The sequence below is a fragment of the Aethina tumida genome, chromosome 5 (genome assembly GCF_024364675.1).
Source record: "Aethina tumida isolate Nest 87 chromosome 5, icAetTumi1.1, whole genome shotgun sequence".
Lineage (NCBI taxonomy): Eukaryota > Metazoa > Arthropoda > Insecta > Coleoptera > Nitidulidae > Aethina > Aethina tumida.
In genome coordinates, this window is record NC_065439.1 from 4,779,878 (window position 1) to 4,803,326 (window position 23,449).

Here is a 23,449-nt window from a genome sequence, read left to right on the forward strand (position 1 = left end):
TCAGCAGCTACTGGGAAGGATGGAGCAACTTCTGGCCCGAACGACCGACCCCACCATCTTGGCGGTCATGCAAACTGAGAGGCTGAGGACCGTGATGGCAAGAATCCAGAAGCTGGCTGGCGACATACCATCCAACCAAAAGTGGCGCGAAGCCATCATTGATGGCCCCCTATCCACCGGGGTCGAGAGATGTTCAGACGACGGCTCCAGCAGGACGTGGGTCACCCGCCGACCCAATGGCTGGACTGGAAGGGACTTCGTCAGGGCCATCCAACTGAGGACCAACACTCTGCCTACCGTGGGGATTCCATCAAACCCTGCGGAAAGACAGAAATGCCGAGGAGGATGCAACAGGACCGAGTCGCTATCGCACGTTCTTCAGGCCTGCCCTTACGTCCATTACGAGAGGATAAAGAGGCACAACGCGGTAGTGACGAAGGTGGCTGACCATACCAGGCATGTTGGATGGCCGACCGAGGTGGAGCCGCACGTGCGTCACCGGGACGGAAGCCTCTTCAAGCCCGATCTTGTCGTCCACTTGACCGACAACGTCACCGTCGTGTCGGACGTACAAGTATCGTGGGAGAAGGGGGATAGTTTGGACATCGCGTGGGACCGGAAGAGGCTAACCTACGACAACCCCAGGTTCGTCGAGGCTGCAAAGCTGAGATGGCCTGGGAAGAAGCTCGAATTTCTGCCCATTATCATCGGGGCCCGTGGCATATGGCCACGATGCAACCAACCCACTGAAGACACTCTGAGACTTAACCAACAACTGAAGTCCGGCTGCATCAACAGCACAGTCAAATGGGGAAGTTCAATACATTCGAGCTTCATGAGGCGCATCTTCCGGTGTGGCAGGCAGTTCCGTGGGACGAGGAGGACAACGCCATCAGACCTTCCGACCCGTGGACGCATATAGTTGGAGATCGACCCGCAGTTGCAAAATAAAATTTAGTTTAGATTTTTATTTTTGTATAGTTTAGTTATATATTTATCTTGTATTTTATAAGTTTCTTTTTGTATCATTTTATTATTATGAGATATAAAACACATTGTACTTAATTAAGCAATGACATGTCATTTACAATATCTGAATAAATGATTTAAATAGCCAAATGCCTCGTCATCTAATTAGTGACGCGCATGAATGGATTAACGAGATTCCCACTGTCCCTACCCACTCCCCGTAGGGGGCCACCATGGTCAGTGCGTTCTTGGTGGTTACATGGATTGGCGGCCATGCGGGTACGCGAGCTGGCCACAGAGGGGCCTGGAGATGCACCCAACTCCTGAATCCTTAGTGTGCACACTGCATGCGAACATCAAACCAAAGATGTAAAAATAGGTACTACGGGTTGGGTATGACCAAGCCCCGGCATCCCAGGATGTTGTCTTACCCTTTGGGAAGGAATTACGTAGTGGCAGTGGTGCTCATATCGCGAGCAACGTGGCGTGTGAGTTGCGCAGGAAACAAGTCGGGTACCTTACGCGCTATGTAAGGGAGGCATCTTAGATTGTTCCGCTCCGACCGAGAGGCTGATGATTGGTGCGTGATCAAAGACGTCGGTAGCTGCCTAACGGTAGCGCGTTGATTGGGCGTTTACTCAATCATAAGTCTCTTTTGAGACCGTGTTTTTGTGTCGAGAGGCGGGTGAAGCACGTAAAATCTTTGAACTTATATAAGAAATCATCGGGCAGTACCGCTCCACAAGCCAGTGGTGGTGGGAAGCCAACGGATCTAACTGCAAGTCCAATCCTCACCCAGGAAGGTCTTGGACCTTCCTCAGATTGGACTTGTTCTTCCGGACCCAGTTGACAGGGGGCTGGCATCTTTGTCAGTCCCGTCTTCTGGTTTAATTCACCCATATATGTTAAATATACGCCCTTTTCTCCCATATGTGCAACCACATATGTCAAACATTTGGTCATGATCTCCGGATCGGTACCCGGAGAGGGGTTTTTACACTTTCCCCTCTCTGTCCCAAAAAAAAAAAAAGAAATTTAGTCTGAAACTAAATCGGTTGATTTTAGGAATATCAAAATGAGAGTTGCTGCTGTAGACATTCAAGTTTTTGACTTGATTAGAGAGAGTTGTGTGTGTTAGAAAATGTATTACGTCCCTCCCATATACTCTATGTAAAGGGTATAAGGCAACAGCAGTATTTGGAAAAGCTATTTGAAGAGGATAAGCATTGACATTAACATTGTCAAATTAAAAAAATTTTGTGCATAAAAAATACAGTGCATGCAATAACAAAAATCTCTTCCCATCAATTTAGATTTTTTTGATGATTCTAAATCATCAGTAAGTAAGCATGGTGATTTATTGCCTAACACTTTTAGAGCGATTTTTTGTGGACCCAGTGGGTGTAGTACAAACGCGGTGCTTAGTTTGATATTTAATCCCAATGGTGCTAGGTTTGAAAACGTATATGTGTATACCAAATCACTTTATCAACCAAAGTACAAACTATTGGAAAAAGTTATAAGTAAATTTGAAATGTTGGTATAGATTTTAATGAATCGTACAATTTGGCTGGATTAAGTTTTGGCAATCCATTGCTTGCAATACAGTGGTGTGTTAGACGCGGAATACTTAAGAATAGGAGTATATGTGCCAACTGCAATCTAGCCATGTCATTCATAAAAAGAAAGTGTACAGATGGATACATATGGCTTTGCAAAAGGTGTGGAAAATCATCATCAGTTAGGAGCGGATCATTTTTTTCCAACAGCAACTTATCAGTAGAAAAAATGTTAAAAATAATTTATTGTTGGGCGTTTGATATGCCACATGAAGTGATTAAACGAGAAGTGGGGCTAGGGATGGCGGCTACCCACACAATGGTAGACTGGTCTATGTTCTGTCGGGAACTCCACGAGCAACAACTGGTAGGAAATCCTGAGGTTTTAGGTGGATGGGATGAAGACGCTCAAGAGCCTAAGATAGTAGAAATCGATTAATGGAAATTTTTAATCGAAAATATCATCGTGATCGGTGGTTGTCTGGTGCATGGGTTTTAGGTGGTATTGAGCGTGGCTCTGGGCGTTGCTTCTTGGTGGAAGTTCCTGACAGAACTGCAGAAACCTTATCTGTTATAATTCAAAGGTTGGTTGGAGAGGCGTATTTAGGAAAGTAGAAGCATGTATTTGATGGATGCTAGGTAAAAAATATTTTTGAACTGTTAGAATTTAGTAGAAAGTGTGCATGTTATTTTAGAAAGTAAGAGCATGTACATGTTAGAAATAATATTTACATTTTTTCCAAAATTTTGAATTGAGTTATTTTTTTTTTTTGTTTATAAGTATAAAAGTATAACTTTATTTAATGGAATAGGTACATCTTACCAGGAACAATAATTATGTCTGATGGGTGGAGGGCATATGAAAATATCGATCAAATTGACGGAGAAATATATCATCATGAAGTGATTATTTATGAACATAATTTTGTGAATCCTGAAAATCATTTAATTCACACGCAGAACGTGGAAAATATGTGGATGAGGGCGAAAAGGAAACTCCGTCGCCAATTCGGTACCTCAGAAACCTTATTTCCATCGTACCTCCATGAGTTTATTTGGAGGAACAAATTTAAAAAATATAACTTGTTTATGAGCATACTAATGTGTATTAGGGAGCAATATTCTTTAGAATAATTTTATTTTTATTCTAATTGATTTTGTTTTTTTATTATAAAGTATATAAATATATTTTTTTGTTGTATTAATGTATTATTTTTTATAAAAAGTATTCCCTTTTGCAAATTTACCTATAAACTATTAAATATTTTCTGAATATATTTAATTAGACATTAAACTATCAAAGAGTAAATAAAAAATTAATATAGTAATTAATAAACTATGATTAAAAGAATTTTATCTTTTTTAGAATTCAACTACATAAATGACATAAGTCGTACACGAAAAACAAAATAAATTACGTAGAGATTTTTCTAATAACATTTTTCTCTAGATATTTTGTTAAAACTGAAATCTGGCAACTATGCTGTCTAAAATCTCCGAAACAGATGATTCCAAATCAAGTTGACGCATGCGCTAAAAATATTCCTTAGAATAACGGATTCTGCAACTTTACCGAAAGATTGACAAGAAGATTGATTGCAACATGTTTTGCGTCTTAACAGTGCTAAATGCGTCTTCGCTGCTACCGCCGTCGAATTTTGAGGACACAAAATTGATGCTGGAGGCGTACATAAGGCAGATAAGTATATTGAAGCAATTCGTAACGCTCCCAAGCCTTCTACATTCGAGGAACTCAAATTATTCATTGGAAAAGCAACCTACTACAGTGGTTTTATTTCGGAACAATGATATTCTCAGATTGACATAGAGGTACTAGCCAGCGTTTGAGCTATACAAAAGTTCTTTCTATATCTCTGTGTACGTCGCTTCACACTTATCACAGATCATAAGCCATTGATCCAAATCTTACATCGAGAAAAGTCACTTCCAGTGCTGTGTATCAGTCGCATGGCAAATTACGCTGACTTTCTCATTCATTTCAATTACGACGACGAGTTCAAGATGACGAAGGCCGACGCAAATGCAGACTACTGTTCTCGAACACCATTACCAACAACCTCAGATGCTATCGACAGAATTTCTGGAGAAGAAGGAAAGGAGATAGAGAAAATTGATGAATTCTACCAACTCATTCTGTGTCAAATCAATTAGCTTCCATTCCGTGCGGAGCACATAGCTAGAGTCAAGAAAGGATACTCATCTTTCGAGCATAGAGTTGTTGTGCCAACTTCACTACAACAATCAATTCTCAAGGATTTACATACTACGCACATTGGCATCGTCAAGATGAAAGGTTTGGTACGTTCTTTTGTGTATTGGCCAGGAATCGACGCCGACATCCAACGAATTGCTAAAGAGAGAGAGTGCCAAACACGCGCATCCACCAAAATTCAATCAGCACCATTGGGAGTAGCCGAAAGATCCATGGGAACGCATTCACATAGATTATGCAGGGCCAGCTGAAGGTGCAATGTTTTTAGCCGTCGTTGATGCTTACAGCAAATGAATTGAAGTAAAAACAACGAACCTTACGACTAGCACATCTACAATCAAAATTCAGGATGGATTATTTTCTAATTACGAATCTTCAATCACTGTAGTTTCAGATAACGCCATGCAGTTCACGTCCGTCGAGTTCAAAACATTCCTCCAGTCAAGCGGCGTTAAATACAACAAGCTATCAGCCCCATATCACCCAGCGACTAATGGACAAGCCAGAGCTGCCGAGAGTTGTGTTCAAACAATAAAAGATGCACTTCATAAAATGCAGTCCACAAGAGGTTCACTACAGCAAAATTTAAACGAGTTTCTCAGACAGTATCGAAAAGCACCACATTTAACAACGGGTCTCCCGTAACCCGCACAGCTTTTCTTAGGACGTGCGACCTGATAGAACTCAAACAAAAATCACCGAAAAACATCAAGCGGAATTCAATCACATATAATGTTCATTCAAGCCATCGCAATCAGTATATTTCCTGTCGGACAATCCACGAATGGACAAATGGATTCTAGGCTCAATCGTTACACGCCTGGGAGATTTACACTACGAAATTGGAAAACCGTTCAAGCGACACGTCGATCAGATCAGAGGGACAATACCTACGGAAATTCAAAGTACACCCGAGTCTACACCACGTCGAGTACGCTTCTACGAGTATCATGCAGCACCTACGAATACACTAAGTCCTCCAGCAAATGAACAACATGAAGAGAGGCCGGCGTCAGCACCGCCTACACCACCACGAGCTTCTACTCCTCAAGAGCAACCGCAACCGCCTTCACCAGTCACCGAACCAGCGGCTCAGGCAATGGGACGATCTATTTTCATCCATATACAACAAAAACAAAACAACCTACAAGCACCGACAAAATTAAGGAGACTGAAGAGGCACTTCACAAAAGGTTTTACAATAAAACACACGAAAAACAACACACATGTCCCTGCAAGGGACCTAACTAAATATACTAAATATGTGGATGCGCTTAAGGAGAGCGACGCTTCCTCACATACACGACGCTACTAAATAAAACTCACGCATTCGTGATGCGAGGGTTCAACGCCGAACCAAAAGAAATAGGGGAAGGACTGACTGAAGAGTATAATACAAAGATACACAATATCTACAATAATCAGTCAAGGGACATACCGGCTAGGTGTGTGAACTGCGAGTAGAGGAGAGAGCCTAATCGACGTCTCCGCAAGGACCAGTCTTCCGCTGAGAAGTTTATGGTCTTCATGGACTTCTGCAACACTGAGCTGGTCAAATATGACATCTGGTCAGCAGAGGAGTACAAAAATCATTAGTTGGAACGCCTGCTCTCTCAGAAACAAAATTCCCTTCCTCATCAATTTCCTTTAGACATTGACATCATGTTAATACAAGAGACAAAACTGACACACAATAACAAACTGACTGTTAAAGGTTACCACGTCCACAGACAGGAGCGGTAACCACTCAACGACAGAGAATCGGGGGAGTTGCAATTCTCATATAGAAATGCATCCTCCACACGAAAATCGGCAATATTCGCAGCCCCATCCACAACATAACAATAAAACTGCACAACGATATACACATCACCTCCATCTACAACCCACCAGATGACACAGACTCAATTAGGCAACTCAGCATATAAAATAACTACCAATTTAGAGATCGGTTTATGGATGTACGAAATTTTGTGAATATTAGGGCACCCATACCAAAAACAGTAAGTAGTCAGGAGTTTGGAAGATTAGGGTTTTAAACTCAAACTTGAAACCAATGTTGTCACCGTATTAAGGGAGTTTCAATAAATTGAAATGAAACTCCAACAACCTACAAGATGTGAAAAACAGTCTATGAAAAATAGTAAATGTACATCACCAAAATTTCAACAGCCAATAGTCATTTTGGTCTTGTAAAATAATAAAATTAACAATTAACAATACCACACAAATCACTGGTTATGGCTGTCAAGCATCTATTGTTGGATGTGATGAATTGTGCTGGCATAAATCTGAATGCACATTATATAGATGGACTATGGTTGATATGGGGAAGCCTGTCAATGTCACTGTTAGAAATAATTAACTGAAACATTGTTAAAGCGACATCTATACATGTTTACAATAAAACAGAGCTGAGAGTCTACGCTCGCACTTCCTGAGATTATTTATCTAAATCGACAGTATCAAACGTTTAATTTAACAGTTTCAAATGAATTTGTACAAATTTTTAATTTGAATAATCCTAGTATTAAAATCAGTGAACTACCAGAATTAATCATTGGTGAAATACCAATAACAATAACAGATTAATGACTGAAGATTTATCCAAATCAGTTCATATACTAAAAGACTACGATAAATCTGTTTATCCTATAGTGACATTTAAGATCAATATGCCAGTCCTAGGCCAGATAGGTGATTAACACATATCAATTAGAGGTGATGAAAGGGATTACCCAGTTAATGAGGTCAGATGTCATGTATTGTCTGTGTCATACATTATTACCCCATGGGGAAGTAACAACTCTATACTCAAGAGACGATCGATTAAACACCCAAGCCCTAACGTTTCCAAAGCGAAATCGAAAAAAGGAAATTTTGAAATTAGTAATAAACATAGTAAATAGGATAAAAAAGAGGTAAAATAACTACGTACAAGGAAATAATGAGTGTCGTATGTTAAACCAAAAACACTTTAAAAAGGAACTCCTGTATCCTTGTTAAGGTAAATAGAAAATATCTTAAATCCAACTGACACAACAGAGATATATAAACCATAACAACTGTATCGGACAACCTTTAACAATTATATTTTAAACTAAATTCAACCTTTAGATACTTGTTATAATTGTCAATTCAACTCCAATGTTCAAAGAGCAGCAGGTTATAAACCTTAGTTGAGACAAATGAACAAGTACACAAGTGGATATGTACTATTGAAGGAATAAATTACATTGTTACAAATTTGCAAACTAAATACATAAAATTACTTATGAAAGTCCACAACTGGGGCAGCAATTCGTGCTTATGTCGATATCCAAATTAATGTAGACTTTATTAATGTTCTAAGAGTTCGAACCCGAGATCTCCCAATTATTTTGGTGTGCTAGTAGATTGACACAATCAATTGGTTCGAGTGGCTGAAGAAAGTAAAACGCGACGACTGGTTTCCGAGTAAGTGATCCTAATACCTAAAACACAAAAAGACAACAAACGTTAGAAAATATTGTTGGAAGTTTGAATTCCTTGCGGTTTGTCGACCGGAGTGTTGTTGGCAAGACTGAGATAAATTCGACGTGCGACTGATCGACAAGTCTGTCATGATTATTTGTTACAACTAAATCATTTTATTCTTTCAATTTAGTTACTGTGAAACATATTATATATGTCGGAGGGTTCATGTGAAACGCAAGTATTACTATGGGTGGCATACATATAGTACTTGGGTGGAATCAGCTGAAGTGCTAAGCAGGGGATGGTACTCGAACCGAGGGTGACGGTAGAGGAGACCTGCAAGGGCGGACAATTAAGCTCCGTCATGAAAACTAAGTAGAAGTCTTGTCTTGGCTTGGCATATCCGTCGGGATCGTTTCATACGACTCCTAATTGTTTGATTATTACTTATAATCTGTTGGTTCAATTACATTGTAAGGACTATTTGCGTGTTATTTAATATTCGAAATGGCCGATAATCCTGATCGCGCTGCGACATCAGAAGTGGGATCTGAAACAGGATCTGGATCAGGATCTGAATCTGGCGGAAGTGAAGTGAAGTGGGAGTTGTTATTGAAACAACAAAATAGGAACGTTTTAGCTCTGCAGCCACCTTCGAATCAGGTCAGTGTAGAATTGCCAGAGTTTGATTCGGGTACAGAGAACGGTGATGCACAAGCTTGGATCTCGACGGCAGATATGTGCATTTCGGACAAATCAATGAGTGGTGCTCTTCTGATAATTTTGCTTACTAAAGCTTTAAGGGATCAAGCATCCTCTAGGCTATCAAAAGTTACATACTCGGAGATGACGTGGTCTGAATGCAAAGACATTTTTGTGTCAAGATAACAATGTGCCGAAACAACAACGGCTGTTCTCTTAAATTTCCAAAATAGTAAACCAAAGGATGATGAATGTCTTGCAGCGTATGCAGATCGCCAAATGATGTCGCTAATGTCCAGATGGTCGAATCTGACAAAAGAAGAAATTGCAGCGAGTACAGTTCTTGCACAAATTGAGTCATTCTAACCTAGGACTCGTCGACTTGTGTTTACCTCCGACATTAATACAAGAGGTAAACTGCAAAAAGAACTGGCTGCTTTTTCTTACATGAAAAGGAAATCGACGACGAACGACCTCGACCTCAACTCCAATAAAAAGCCTAAATTACCAATGGCTTCAATAAGATGTTACATTTGTGGGAAATTGGTTCATAAATCGGACAAGTGTCGGAGCTCAAGAAATAATGAAAACCAAATGTCGAGATCCAGTACCTCGAGTGGACACCCATCATTCAATGGACCAAATTTGACGAAGCCATCGATTGCCTGTTTTAAGTGCGGACGACAAGGACAATTTGCATCACGTTGTACTGTACCCACTTAGGCGCCAGTCCGCAATCGAAGGGATCAAGTACCGAGCCTCGCGTCAACATGTGTTTGGTAAACTCTTGCTGGCACTTTAAAACATAAGGGTGAAAAGTTACTATTTTGTTATGATTACGGGTCGGGATGTTCGCTCATTAAAGAATTTTCAAATGTTGTTATGACTGGCATCGGACAGACGAGTATAAACAGTACCCAACAAATTTTGGCTGTTGTCAAAATTGATAATATCTCTCTCGAAGTATTGTTTCACGTTTTACCGGATTATTGTATGCAACATGACATAATGATTGGTCGAGAAATTTTGAGTCAAGGATTTGCCGTTCATATGACATCTGAAGAACATACCATAAAGAAAATCAATGTAGTTAACATGTGCGTTTTAAACGATTCCAACGAAATTAATTTTGAAAATTTAGACACAGATGTTCCATTAGAGTTTAAAAATCAATTATTGAGTATACTAGAAAAACACAAAGAGTCCATGATCCAATGCAAATTCGTTTGAAAGATCCAAATAAAGCTGTTAATAGACGTCCTTATCGACTGAGCACAGAAGAAAGAAAAGTAGTTCGAGATAAGATAAATAAACTTTTAGATGCTAAAATTTTTCGACCAAGTTATTCACCATTTTCGACCCCTTCTTGCTCCTGCCAGCCGACGAAAATCAGCGAAAAAACTGGAAGAAAAAAGATGCACAAGCCATGTTTATTTTATCATCGTCCATGGAACCTAAACAGCTCGATCATTTATTGACGTGCACGAGTTCAGCCGCTATATGGAAGAAGTTGCTGTCGCTACATGAACAACGCAGTGAGTCAAGTAAGTTTTATTAATGACACATTTTCATGATTATAAAATGTCAACAAGTAACACAATGGCTCAACACATTGCAAAAATCGAAAATATGGCACGCCAACTTGCTGATGTAGGAGAGAAAATGTCAGACGTCACAATTATGGCAAAATTATTGGAGAGCCTGCCGTTCAAGTACAGCGCGCTTGTGACAGCATGTGACAGCGTAGAATCAGAAATTTAGGCCTTGGACAATTTGACGGACCGGCTAATAAAAGAAGAGTCGAGGATGACATCAGTCGAAGATTCAAGGAGTGCACTGGCAACAATAAATTTAAACAAACGAACACAAAGTTCTGATGATGAGAAAAATGTTGAATGCTTTTACTGCAAAAAGAAAAGTCAGGTCATGAAATATTGTAGGAAAAGGAAGAAGAAAATAAAAACTGGACACACAATAATAATTCACACTCGGCAAATATGAGCTTTTTCTGTTGAGACTGTCCTGCCAAAGCTCTTGCAAGGTCAACCAACTCAAGAGTCATGGATTCTTGATACCGTTGCTTCAAAATGGTTCCATGAGTTACATGAATGCAGCAACGAATTTGTATCACTTGGGGATGGCATATCGTGTGAATTTTACTGGAAATTATGTTAAAATTAAGAATGGCAGCACAGTCCCTTGGAATAAGAAAAGACAATAATTTATATAAAATGATTCTGAAGGTCAAACATCAACAAGCTTGCGTCGCAAAATTCTCAAGTTTAAACCTCTGGCATGAACGTCACATTGGGGTGACGGCTCTGCGTGAGATGGTCAAGAATGGAATTGTGGACACTGGTTTCAGACAATTTTTTTGTGAGGCCTGCCAGTATGGAAAACAGCATAAGTTGCCATTTAAAAGTATTAAGTCTCGTAACGCACAACCAGGAGATCTCATACACACCGATGTTAGAGGTCCAATGCAAACGGAATCCATTGGGAAGTCAAGATTTTACGTCAATTTTAAAAACGACGCCACTGGTTATTGTCAAGTTTATTTTATGAGGCATAAGAATGATCTTTTCGACATCTTCAAATATTATCACGCAGCAATTAAGACAAATTTCCAAAAATCAATCGAAGCATTAAGACTCGACAATGGGAGAGAGTACATAAACGATAACACGAAAACGTACATCTCATCCCAAGGAATTCGCTTAGAACCAACAGCGCCGTACACGCCCGAACAAAATGGAGTGTCGGAGAGGGACAATAGGACACTCGTAGAGAAAGCCTGAACAATGTTGCAAGCTAAAGTATTACCAAATTCTCTATGGGGTGAGGCTGTTAACACAGCTTCTTACATCCAGAACCGCATTCCAAAGGAAACCAGACAAATACCGTTTGAGATGTGGACTGGCAAGAAGGAAGACGTTTGGCTGCACAGCTTTTCAACAAATTCCAAAACAGAAAAGGCGCAAATAGGACTCCAAGTCGACAAAAGTAATCTTTGTGAGCTACTCAGGTGATTCGTCAAATTATCGGCTTTATGATCCTATCGCTAAGAAGGTCACAGTTTCTAGAGATGTAGTTTTTAACGAATCAAATGGTGAAGATTTACCTTCAAGGGACAACCAAGGTCAAAACATTTTTAATGTTACAATCAAACACGAGAATCAGGACGAAGAAAATCCGGAAATACCTGGAGAAGAACCGGAAATTGGAGAAACAGCCAATACTGAATCTTCAGAGAACAATCCATCAACGTCAAAATTTGAGTCACATCAATTGAGAGATAGAGGAAAATTGAATCTGCCAAAAAGGTACCAAGCAAACTTCACTGAATTCATTGAACCTGAACATTACGAAGAGGCAATTTATGGACCCGAAGGAGACAAATGGAAGGAAGCCATTAATGAATAACTTCTGGCTCATGAAAAGAATGAGACAAATAATAGGCTGCAAGTGGGTGTTCAAGGTCAAAACCTCTTCAAACGAAGACACCCCTTGCTACAAGGCACGATTGTGTGCTAAGGGTTACGCACAAGAACCAGATGTTGATTACAAAAAAATATTTTCACCAGTCGTTCAGTATGAGTCACTCCGAACACTTTTTGTGTATTGCCACGCGGTACCACTTGGAAACTGGACAATTTGATATCAAAACTGCGTTCTTATATGGTGAACTGTCGGAACAAATATATATGAAAATCCCACAGGGTGTACATAAAGAAAAAAGCAAAGCGTGGAGACTTGTGAAATCTCTGTACGGCCTTAAACAGTCCCCACGTCAATGGAATAGCAAATTTGATTCCTTCTTGAAGAAACGCAACTTTATACAAAGTGTGTCTGACCCATGCATATATCACAGCATGCACGTTAGAACTCTGATATTTATGGCAATTTTTGTTGATGATGGTTTAATTTTGGCTGAAAGTAAGAACGCCCTTGACGAAGTGATGAATTTGTTGCAAAAATAATTTGAAATTACTAAGGGAAATGCAATCGAAAGACCAGTACAACCTTCATGTATCAAACAGGTTACTCTGAACAAGTCCTTGCCAGATTTGGTATGAGCAAAAAATGTGATTGTACCAATAGACATGCACTCATTCAAAACTCTAACCAAGACCAACGATCAAAAATCAGATTTTCCGTTTAGAGAGGACGTAGAATGCCTGATGTTCCTAGCCCAGACCACACACCCAGACCTAGCATTCTCGGTGACATTTCTAAGCAGATACTTGAACTGCCACACAAAATACATTTCAGAGCTGCAAAAAGAGTCCTCAGATACTTAAGAGGAACTACGAATTTCTGTATTGCAGAGAAGTCGACGATGCAAAACTATATGGATTTTGCGATTCAGATTACGCAGGAGACACAGAAACACGGCGGTCTACCACAGGGTACGTATTCATGTTTGCTAACGGTCCTATATCATGGTGCTCGAGAAGACAAGCCATGGTTTCGTTGAGCACCACAGAAGCGGAATACGTGGCAGCTGCTGAAGGAGCGAAGGGGCTGATCTGGCTAAAGCAACTGTTCAAGGACCTAAAATGCCAGTGTATTGGGCAGACCTCACTGCAAATCGACATTCAGGGCACAATTAGACTGATAAAGAATCCCGAATTCCATAAGAGGACTAAGCACATCGACATACGTTATCACTCCAGGATGGCGCAATGTCAATCGAATATATCAGATCCAAGGCCAATGTGCGGATTTCCTAACAAAATCACTGCCAGCACCGCTGTTCTCAAATTTGACAAACAGGGTTGGAATCCTTCAATTAAAAAAAAAACGCTTGAATAAGTGTGTTGGAAGTTTGAATTCCGCGCGGTTTGTCGACCGGAGTGTTGTTGGCAAGACTGAGATCAATTCGATTTTTTACAACTTTTTTACGATGTCATTTTATTTTTCAATTTAGTTACTGTAAAACATTTTATATATTATTTTCGTTTAATAAAGATTCTGTCACTCAACCGGACATGCCTTTAATCCCGTTCATAATAAGTAAAGTCAACAGTAACTATATATTTATTGATATATTTCAATTTGCTAAATTATCTTCAAAATTTTAAGTAGTTAACAAAACGTTTTGGGATAGATACACAAGTAACCATTTTTTACCAATTTTAAATTTCTTTGTGATTCTGGAAAGGAATGATAACACGAGTCAATGACAACCTGAAATGTCGTGACTATAACAAAGCCTCTTCAAGTTATTATTATGACTCCTAAATGTTTAAAGAGGAAGTGACTATAGAGAGATTGTCTTAATTCTCAATTCAAAAATGGCGTATCAAAAATTAATATTAACAATAAAAAAATAAATTTGAATTAATATTTTCAAATTTACTAAAAACATAAAAAATAAAATCATAATACAACACACTGAAAACTTTACAACCGTTTAGTTCTTAGTAACTGAGTAATTTGTTACAATATTTTAAGATGATCTTTGATTATATGTTCAATATTAATTTTTAAAAGAGAAAATAAATAGACATAAATAATGTATGACAAGTCTACACAACCTATTTAAAAGTGTTTTGTATGTGTAATAGTTTCTGCTCGAAGGACCAATGTTTTGTATGTGCTGGACTAGTAAAACTGCCAAGTTTGTGATTTTTCTGTTTATTTTGCTCGGAGCATCTGAGCGTTGTGTGTTGCTCTCGAGCTGACTTAAAAGTAAGTGTCTTAAAGCTAATTCACCCTAACTAAAGGGAGGGGGTAGCGCATTAGACGTTGCCAATGTTGTCAAATGCTCTAACAAAAAGTCATGGGGAACTAATCGAAAGTAGACGCAATGTTGTAACGGGTACGAAGGTAATTTAATTACTACTCAAGCGATAGTACCTGAAGTCTTTTTGAAAGACTCGTTACGTCAGATTAAAGGGAGCGATTTTATCCAATATTTTTCCGTACTTTACTGACTACACATTTCTATATTAGTAGTCTATTAATTATAGTGTCACTAACCTTTGATATTGTTGTACTTCGATGTCTTAGCTTCTGGGTTTGGTGATCTTAAACGTAGATCTGGAAACTGTGTAGAATGATATACACTCTCAAACTGGGGTTCGCGTACCGAACACGGATAATTTATACTTGCCTTACTGTTTAGGTACTTTTAGAATATAGTAATTAAAACTCAAATTAACGAAAATAAACTATCTACTTATAAACAAGAAAAATAACAAGGAAAAATATAAAAGAAAAGAAAAAACAAATAAAAGTTTGATATTAATGAATAAAATTTAATTATCAAAATCTTGCAAAAAGGCTGTTTGATCTGAAGTTAAATTTTAACACGTAAAATAAAACAGTAAGACTTACGCAAGTAAGTAGTACAATAACGAGTAATCACTGTTCGTAAACGGACAGAATATACCGTAATGAAAGTTTCGAATAAAACCTGCTGAAACTTAAGGTTTTATAACTTTCATGTACTTGGTCTAAAAAACCTTAATGCAATTCATAATACAATACAATACATTATTTCAGTATAATTACAATTCTGATGTTATTTGCATAAGGACAAACCATTATACTTACAAATATTTTCAATCCTTTAAAAATCAATTCATTAACTTAAGTTTACTAATTTTGAAAGATAAAAATAAAAGAACAGAGTTACAAATCTCTAAAATTTCATGTCGGGGTAAATTATTAAATTCTGAATATTTTATGAATTAGTTCTGTGTAGAAATACAACCATTTAAACTTCGACCCCACAGTGCGACGACACCCTGACACTCGATAAGGGTTGTTAAAAATCAACGAACGTATAGGTTAAGATAAGTGTACTTTAAAATAAATTTTGTACGATTTTACGACTATTTTATGATTACCAAATGTAAGATTAATTTCAAGAAAAGCCATAAAAATAAAAGTGGTGGTCTAAAAATTCTCCCACGAAGTCATTTATTAACGGCGTTCTTGCTCTTATTACAATGAAATATTTTCGTCGCAGGATGTATTTTCAGTATATAAAATTTTTATTATATATTATTATAGTTAACAGTAATATTAAAAGAAGCATAAATAAACTTTTTAAGGTAAACTAAATATTAATTTAGACATTTTCAGATTTATTTAGTATTTTTGAAATTAACTCAACTTAACAATTCATATAAATTAATTAATATACCTTTTTAAATAAATATACTTGAGAATTTATAGAAAATGTTTAAAACTTATTTTTAAAGATAAAATTTAAATTTATTAAATTTTAATGTTACTTAATATTTTTATGTAAAAATTTGTAAAATTACAAAGTAAAATAAGACAAATTTTACTTACACAAAATTTGAAATTCTTGAAAAATATCTTTAAGTTTATAAAAATGTTTTAAAATTTGATATTCAATATGAAAATTTTAAATTGGTGAAATTTTTCAACATAACCCGAGAATGAAAGTGAGAGTATAACAAATTTAATTGATTATATAAACAAAAATCATCAAATATGGTTTGAACTAGACAAATTTGAAAATTATATTGCGTAATTTGAAAATTTTAAGCTGAAAGAACTTTTTAGAAAAATTTTTCCGTTTGAAATAAAAAAGTTGAACATATATATTTTTGATTAGAGTCTGTAGAAAAAGATATCAAAATATGGTTTGTGGTTTTAAAAAACTTGACCCCGGAGCAAGTTTACCTCTAATTAATATGGAAATAATTATGTCAGTTAAAATACTTAAAAGGGATACACAATTTTACTAAAACAGTTGCTCTATATATTTTCATTAAAATTATAGATAATCAATTTTCTAAAAGAATTAAAATTGTTATTTTAAATATTAAAAAAATAAAATTAAAACAAAATTATAAAATTTAAAATATTAAACTTAAAAAATTAAAATATACTCAGTTAAATTGTATTTTTAAAAACACACAATCAGCATAATAATGAACAAAATTTGAGTTGTGTTTCTGATTCATTTCATTTGTTCTCACAAACTTACAAGTTGATGGGAAGCTTTTTAAATTCTTAGTCCAATACTAAAAGCAAAAATCAATATTAATTATTTATGTTAGCTCGCATCATCATGTTCTCCGTTGGACCGATGCGAGTTAAATGTGTTAGTGTTTATGTTAGAAATAGTTTATATATAGTTGTCTAATCTCTATGTGGTTTAGGCATGGGAATGTTTTCGCCCACCAATTAAGAATACCTCTTAATGGTGTAAACATTCCATATCTTAAATAGGCCCATCCATAAGGGTGGACCAGAGTCTTGTAGAAACTTTTTTACTTAAAGCATCTATACTAGACGGTGTAATTGTAGAAAATAAAGTTTTATTTAAACTGTTAAATATACTTATTTAACTTGCGACGGGCTCATATATTTAGACTATTTTGTAATGTAAATAAATCTGAAGGATTTGTTTACATTTGATAATCGGGGCAGTTATTAAGAAAGAACCGGCCAATTAAGTTTTAGATGCCGAGGGTTATTGTACGTTCGTTGTAATAAAGCGTAATATTGTGAATCTGTTTTAATCAAACTAAAACGACAGATTAACAGTCGCTAATCTATCATTTATATAATAGATAAAGTGAAAGAATATATTATATGTACAGTTAAATATTTGTAATATTTGCTTAAATATGACAAGATAAAATTTTAAAATTGTTGGATATATGTCCAATATCTTTATATCTATATATTATTCATTTATTAATCCAAATTTATTTCTACAAGTCTGGACGGTTGAAATTGCGTTTCTTAAAACATACGATCAGTATAATAACAGACAAAATAAGTTAATAGTAAATGTGAAACTGACCTTTTATATTTGTGTTTCTAGTTAAAAAATACAGAATAATACAACTCATACATTAAATTATTGTGAGAGAAAAATATTGTAGATTGTGAAGGTTGAGGCTTTTGCGACCATAGTTGTCCATAGTTGTTGTATAGTTGTTTGGGTTTATTGGTCAACGTTTGTTGGAATTGGTTCTTGTAGATTGATACCAATTGTGACAACATTTAAAACAGAAAAGACACCTTGGTGATAAATGATCATATTTAAATAGCCAAAAATATATTTAAATTAAACACTTGCACAACAATTGTGAACAGATAATCTATATGTCCAACATTTACTTATCTATATATTATCCATATATTAATGACAAATTATATTTTTACAATACAAAACTGAATGGTTGTAATTGTACTTTTAAAAATACACAACCAGTATGATACTACGTAAAATTAGTTTATAGTAAATGTGGGACTGACTTTTATATTTACATTTCTGATTCATTTCATTTCATTTCTTCATAAAATAACATGCCAGTTTAATTTTTTATTTGTTCTAAGGAAATTACAACTTGCTGGGAAGTTTTTTAGTTTTTTCGTTAAATGCTGAAAACATATTAGTCATTCAATTTATTAAAATAATTTTGTATAATAGTTAAGTTAAAAATATAGTATAATATAATTTATACTCTAACTTATTGCGAGTGACAAATATTGTAGGTTGATACCAATTATGACAACATTTACACAAAAAAGATACTTCGGAAGTAACTTATTTAAATACCCAAAAATAATTGACCAGCATACATATTTATACTAAACACATACACAACAATTTTGAACAGTTAAAATTTGTAAGATATCTTTTAGTATGATAAAATAAAATTTAAAATTTATTAGACTATATGCTCAATATTTGCTTATCCACATATTAATGAAAATTTATATTTTTACAATACAAAATTGAACAGTTGTAATTGTACTAAAAACACACAACCAGTATGACAATATGCAAAATTAGTTTATAGTAAATGTGAAATTAACCTTTTATATTTACTTTCCTGGTTCATTTCACTTCCTTTCCTCATAAAATAACATGGCAGTTTAATACTTGGGGGAAAGTTTTTTCTTGGTGAAATGCTGAAAACAAAAAATTGAAATTAGTTACCTAATTTATTAAAATAATATTAGACAACAGTTAAGTTAAAAAATATAGATTATTATAATTTATATACTAACTTATTGTGAGTGAAAAATATTGAAGATTGATACCACTTATGACAACATTTAAAACACCGTGAAAGTAACTTGTGATAACTGATCCTATTTAAATAACCAAAAATAATTGCCCAGCAACATATTTATATTAAGCAGATGCACAACAATTTTGAACAGTTAAAATGTGTAAGATAACCTTAAGTACAATAAAATTTAAAATTTATTAGATGTCCAACATTTACTTAACCATATATTAATGAAAATTCATATTTTTACAATACAAAACAAAACTGAACAATTGTAATTGTGCTTTTAAAAACACACAATCGGTATGATACTATGCAAAATTTGTTTATAGTAAATGTGAGACTGACCTTTTATATTTAAGTTTTTGATTCTTTTCTTTTCCTTTCTTCGTAAAAACTCATGCCAGTTTAATTTCTCTTTTATCCCAAGAAACTTACAACTAGTGGAAAGCTTTCTTGCGCCTATGTTATAATTAAAAACACAGTATTGGTTATTTAATATAATAATATTGTTTTCATTAAAAGCACCTTATAGTTTATACACATGGTTTATTATGAATAACGCCATTTTATATCTTACCTGATGAGCACGCCATCGTATGACATCGAAGTGTTCTTGGTTGCAAACTCAATGGGCAATAATATTGTTAACAATATAATTTTAACCACTGTACAAAATTTAAAAATTATTTAAATTTTCCAATTTTGTATAATTTATATAGTAACCTATTGTGAGTGGAAAATATTGTACATTGCCAATTATGACGATATTCGATAAAAAAAGACGTCTTGAAAATAAATTGTGATAACTGATATTATTTAAATGAATAAAAAATAATGGTAATATTGCAGAATCCGCTACTATAAGGAATATTTTTAGCGCATTCGTCAACTTGATTTGAAATCATCCTCTTAGAAGATTTTATATCGCATAGTTACCAGATTTCAGTTTTAATAAAATATGTTACTAAAAAATCTATATGTAATTTATTTTGTTTTTCATGTATAACGTTTGCCATTTAGGTGGTCGAATTCTAGAAAAGATAAAATTTAGCTAATCCTACTTTATTAATTAATTTTTATATATTCTATATTTCTTTGATAGTTTAATATCTAAATAAAATTTCAGTATTAAATAAATAAATGTATATAATATTTAATAATGAGGTAATTTTATAAAGGGGAATAATTGTTATAAAAAATAAAAGTCAAATAAGTATATTAAAATAATATATTACTATAACATACATTAAATATTTTATAATAAAAAACAACACAATTAAAACAAATCTATTTTTGTGGATGTTTCTTTCTTTTACAATTTAAAATGTTCATTGCGATTTTTATATTTATTTCTCCATATAAATAAAATTTATCAATAAATTGGTAGTAAGTAAAAAAAGATTAAAAATACGTTTTTAAATTATATATATATATATATATATATATAAATACAATACGATTATCTATAAAATAAAATAAATTAAGATTGTACTTATCAAAAAATAATGGTAATAAATTAAAAATGATCTTACCAAACGAATAAAAATGTAATCTTTTAAAAATTAAAATAATCTGTAAAATATATTAAATAAGCATACCAATAAATTAAGAATGTAATTACTAGAAGAATTAGAATAATACATTGTTTTTAGAAACACCACGGGAATATAAACTGTAATGTAAAGTATTTTAACTAATGAACATTAAATTACAAGAAGGAATATACTTACTAACAAAAACAAAAAAAATTAATACACTATTTTAACAATAATTGAATTACAAAGAACATAAAACTTTTACAAAAATCAATAAGTAACAACTTAATAATTAATAATTTAATTCTGGCATCAGATGAAATACGTTCAGCCTTTGGAAGATTGGAAAAATGTGTAATATATGTACAAATTTTTTGACTCATGGCTAGTTAATGTAAATGCTGGCCATTGGTCATTTTATAATTGATGAACATGTACACCGTTATCCAGGTTGGTAAAATTTAAAATTCATTTACTGTATGATTTCCAAATTTGTAACAAGATATGGTTGGTTAATTATTGTTTACTTTTCCATATTGTGTTTTATTTGATGCATGATGTGTAAAACATCACAAATATAACTAAAAAATCACATTGATTTACTTACATTTATATTTTTGGGGTTGTTTTTTAATATTCAAACGAGTCAGGAGTCAAAATATTAGACTAGTAATTTCATCTCTCTTGCCACATATGGGACTTAGCAGTTAACATGTGGCTTTGAAAATACATATACCACAGGATATTTGAAGTAAGTTATACAAAACTATATCAAAGTATAATACTTAATAATTCACACTAATCTACTCTTAAACTATAATATGTAACGTTGGTGTTCTATGATAACATGTATATGACTCAACAATCTATAAGAATGTATTGTTGTGAACTGAGTGGTAAAATTTATTTCCTATTTATTATAATTGAACTAGTTAAAATAAAATCTTAAAAGAATATACTTTTCACCAATGTGTTCGCTTAGATCAATTTCAAATTGTTTATAGTTTTTAAATATTTGTTTACTGTTATACATGAAAAAGAACTATATTACAAATCAGTAATTATACTTGGTTTGTAATAAATTTTAAATAAGAAAGCTTTTACAAATATTTAATTCTTACAATCAGTTGAAACATGATATTACAAATGAATAATTTTATTTGTTTATACAAAATATTAACTGTACACTTTCTTTTTCATTTCTAGTTGAAAAATGGTAATGTTTCAAATGATTAGATATATAACTTATACAATCAGACTTACGTTATTGGTTTAAGATTTAGTATAATCATGTGTAGTGTAACATTGTTCTTTGTTCATTCCAAGTCATTTAAATTTTCAAAAAATATTTATAAAAATATATTCTGTTAAAGCAAATAAACGCTTTTGTAAACTTGTAGTAAGATTTAAAACACTTAAACATTTATTGAAATATAGTAAATAATTGTTTAAAAAAAACTTGTTTTACTAATGTAAATTTGTTATTTAGTCAATATACTTAGTGTTTTAAGCTAAAAAAAAATTACTCAGTTTAATAAAAAATTAAAAAAAAAATCTAATTATATTCAAGAAATAAGAAATTGAATATGGCCAAACAATTACTTTAAAATAATTTATTGTTTTGTTTAATTTCTCATACTGCGTTTTGTTTAATACAAGTTTTGTGAAATATTACAAATGTAACAAAAGTAGATTTGTTTTATTTACATCTGTTTTTTGATTTTTGAAATAGATTTGATCTATTTTATTCTCTTTTATATTTTAGGCGTCAATAATTGTCAAAATAAGTAGGTGCCTACATTTAGGATTCCTTAGAACCTCTCCAGTTGTCAAAATATTTGGTCAGTATAAATTCATTTTACAACATGTGGAATTATTGATTGAGATGTAGCTTACAATGACCATCAAAATACACTATATGAAAAAAATAATAAAAACTATTGTATTCAATCAATAATTCTCATTAATCTGCTCTTAAGATATAATGTATTAAACTTTCTTTTAATTGAATATTTATCACATGTAACACCTGCAGTTCTTTTCAAGACAAAGGTTAGAATAAAAGCCATAATGGACGAAATATTATTTTGTTTTATTTTAGTTTCATTGTTTATGGTAATAATTAATAAATAATTTATTTTAACCCAATGCTTTAGAGTAAATCAGAACACAATCAAATTATAATGAAAAATTAATTTATAAAGCAGCAGGTAGTTTATATTTTTTTAAATAATTTTAAACAAAGATTCCAAATTAATGGAATTCTGAAAATCTCAAATAAATTTTTATAGTAGTTTAACCATATTTAAAATAAATTTTAAATAAACTAAATATATTTTAATTTATTCACATATCTATAATATTTTTTGTAAATGGTCCATTTTATCGATATCGATCAAGAGAACCTATTTTTAGCTTAAGGTTTATGTTTAAAAATTTTATTCTTGTGCGTTTATCATACATAGTGTAAAAAATAGCAGGACTAATTCGTCGCTGGCATACTAAATAAACCGAATGTAATTTAAGCTGCCCATTTTAAGGAGACTTACTTGATTACCATCAAAAGTTATTTAAAAACAAACGAAAAGAAGGTCGCAGGGAAAAAATGTGGGAATTTGTCTAATAAATTTAAACTATATCAATATTATATTAAAATTAAACATAAAATCAATGTTTTTAAATACACTTGTACATGATTGTAAACGTAAGCTGTGATAATTTTATTACACTCAACGCAAAATCTGTGAAACAGATATGAATCAACTCCAGATTAGAGGGGAAGGGTAATTAGAATCTTGGATCTCAGGACTATTTTAAATTTCTCAAAAAGGCTCCACTAAAAATATCTCAGTTAATAATAGTAAAAAAAAGTAGTCTAAAGCAGTTCAATCTGGGGATATTATTGGCTAAATTCCTCTACTAATCACTCTGTTATCATAGTCTTTTCCACGGAATGCTCCTTTGTTTTTGTAG

At 33.7% G+C, this 23,449-nt stretch overlaps 1 long non-coding RNA gene across 2 annotated transcripts; it reads right to left on the reverse strand.

The window, feature by feature from the left end:
• Positions 1–1,825: 1,825 nt before the first annotated feature.
• Positions 1,826–19,450, reverse strand: LOC126265750 (uncharacterized). Of its 2 annotated transcripts, none has more exons than XR_007548225.1 (3): positions 19,287–19,450; positions 18,739–18,834; positions 1,826–1,979 (listed from the first exon to the last, which is right to left on the reverse strand). It is a non-coding gene; the product is annotated as an uncharacterized LOC126265750 (long non-coding RNA). The 2 variants fall into 2 exon arrangements; XR_007548224.1 differs by lacking the exon at positions 1,826–1,979 and adding an exon at positions 17,725–18,300.
• Between the last annotated feature and the right edge of the window lie 3,999 nt (positions 19,451–23,449).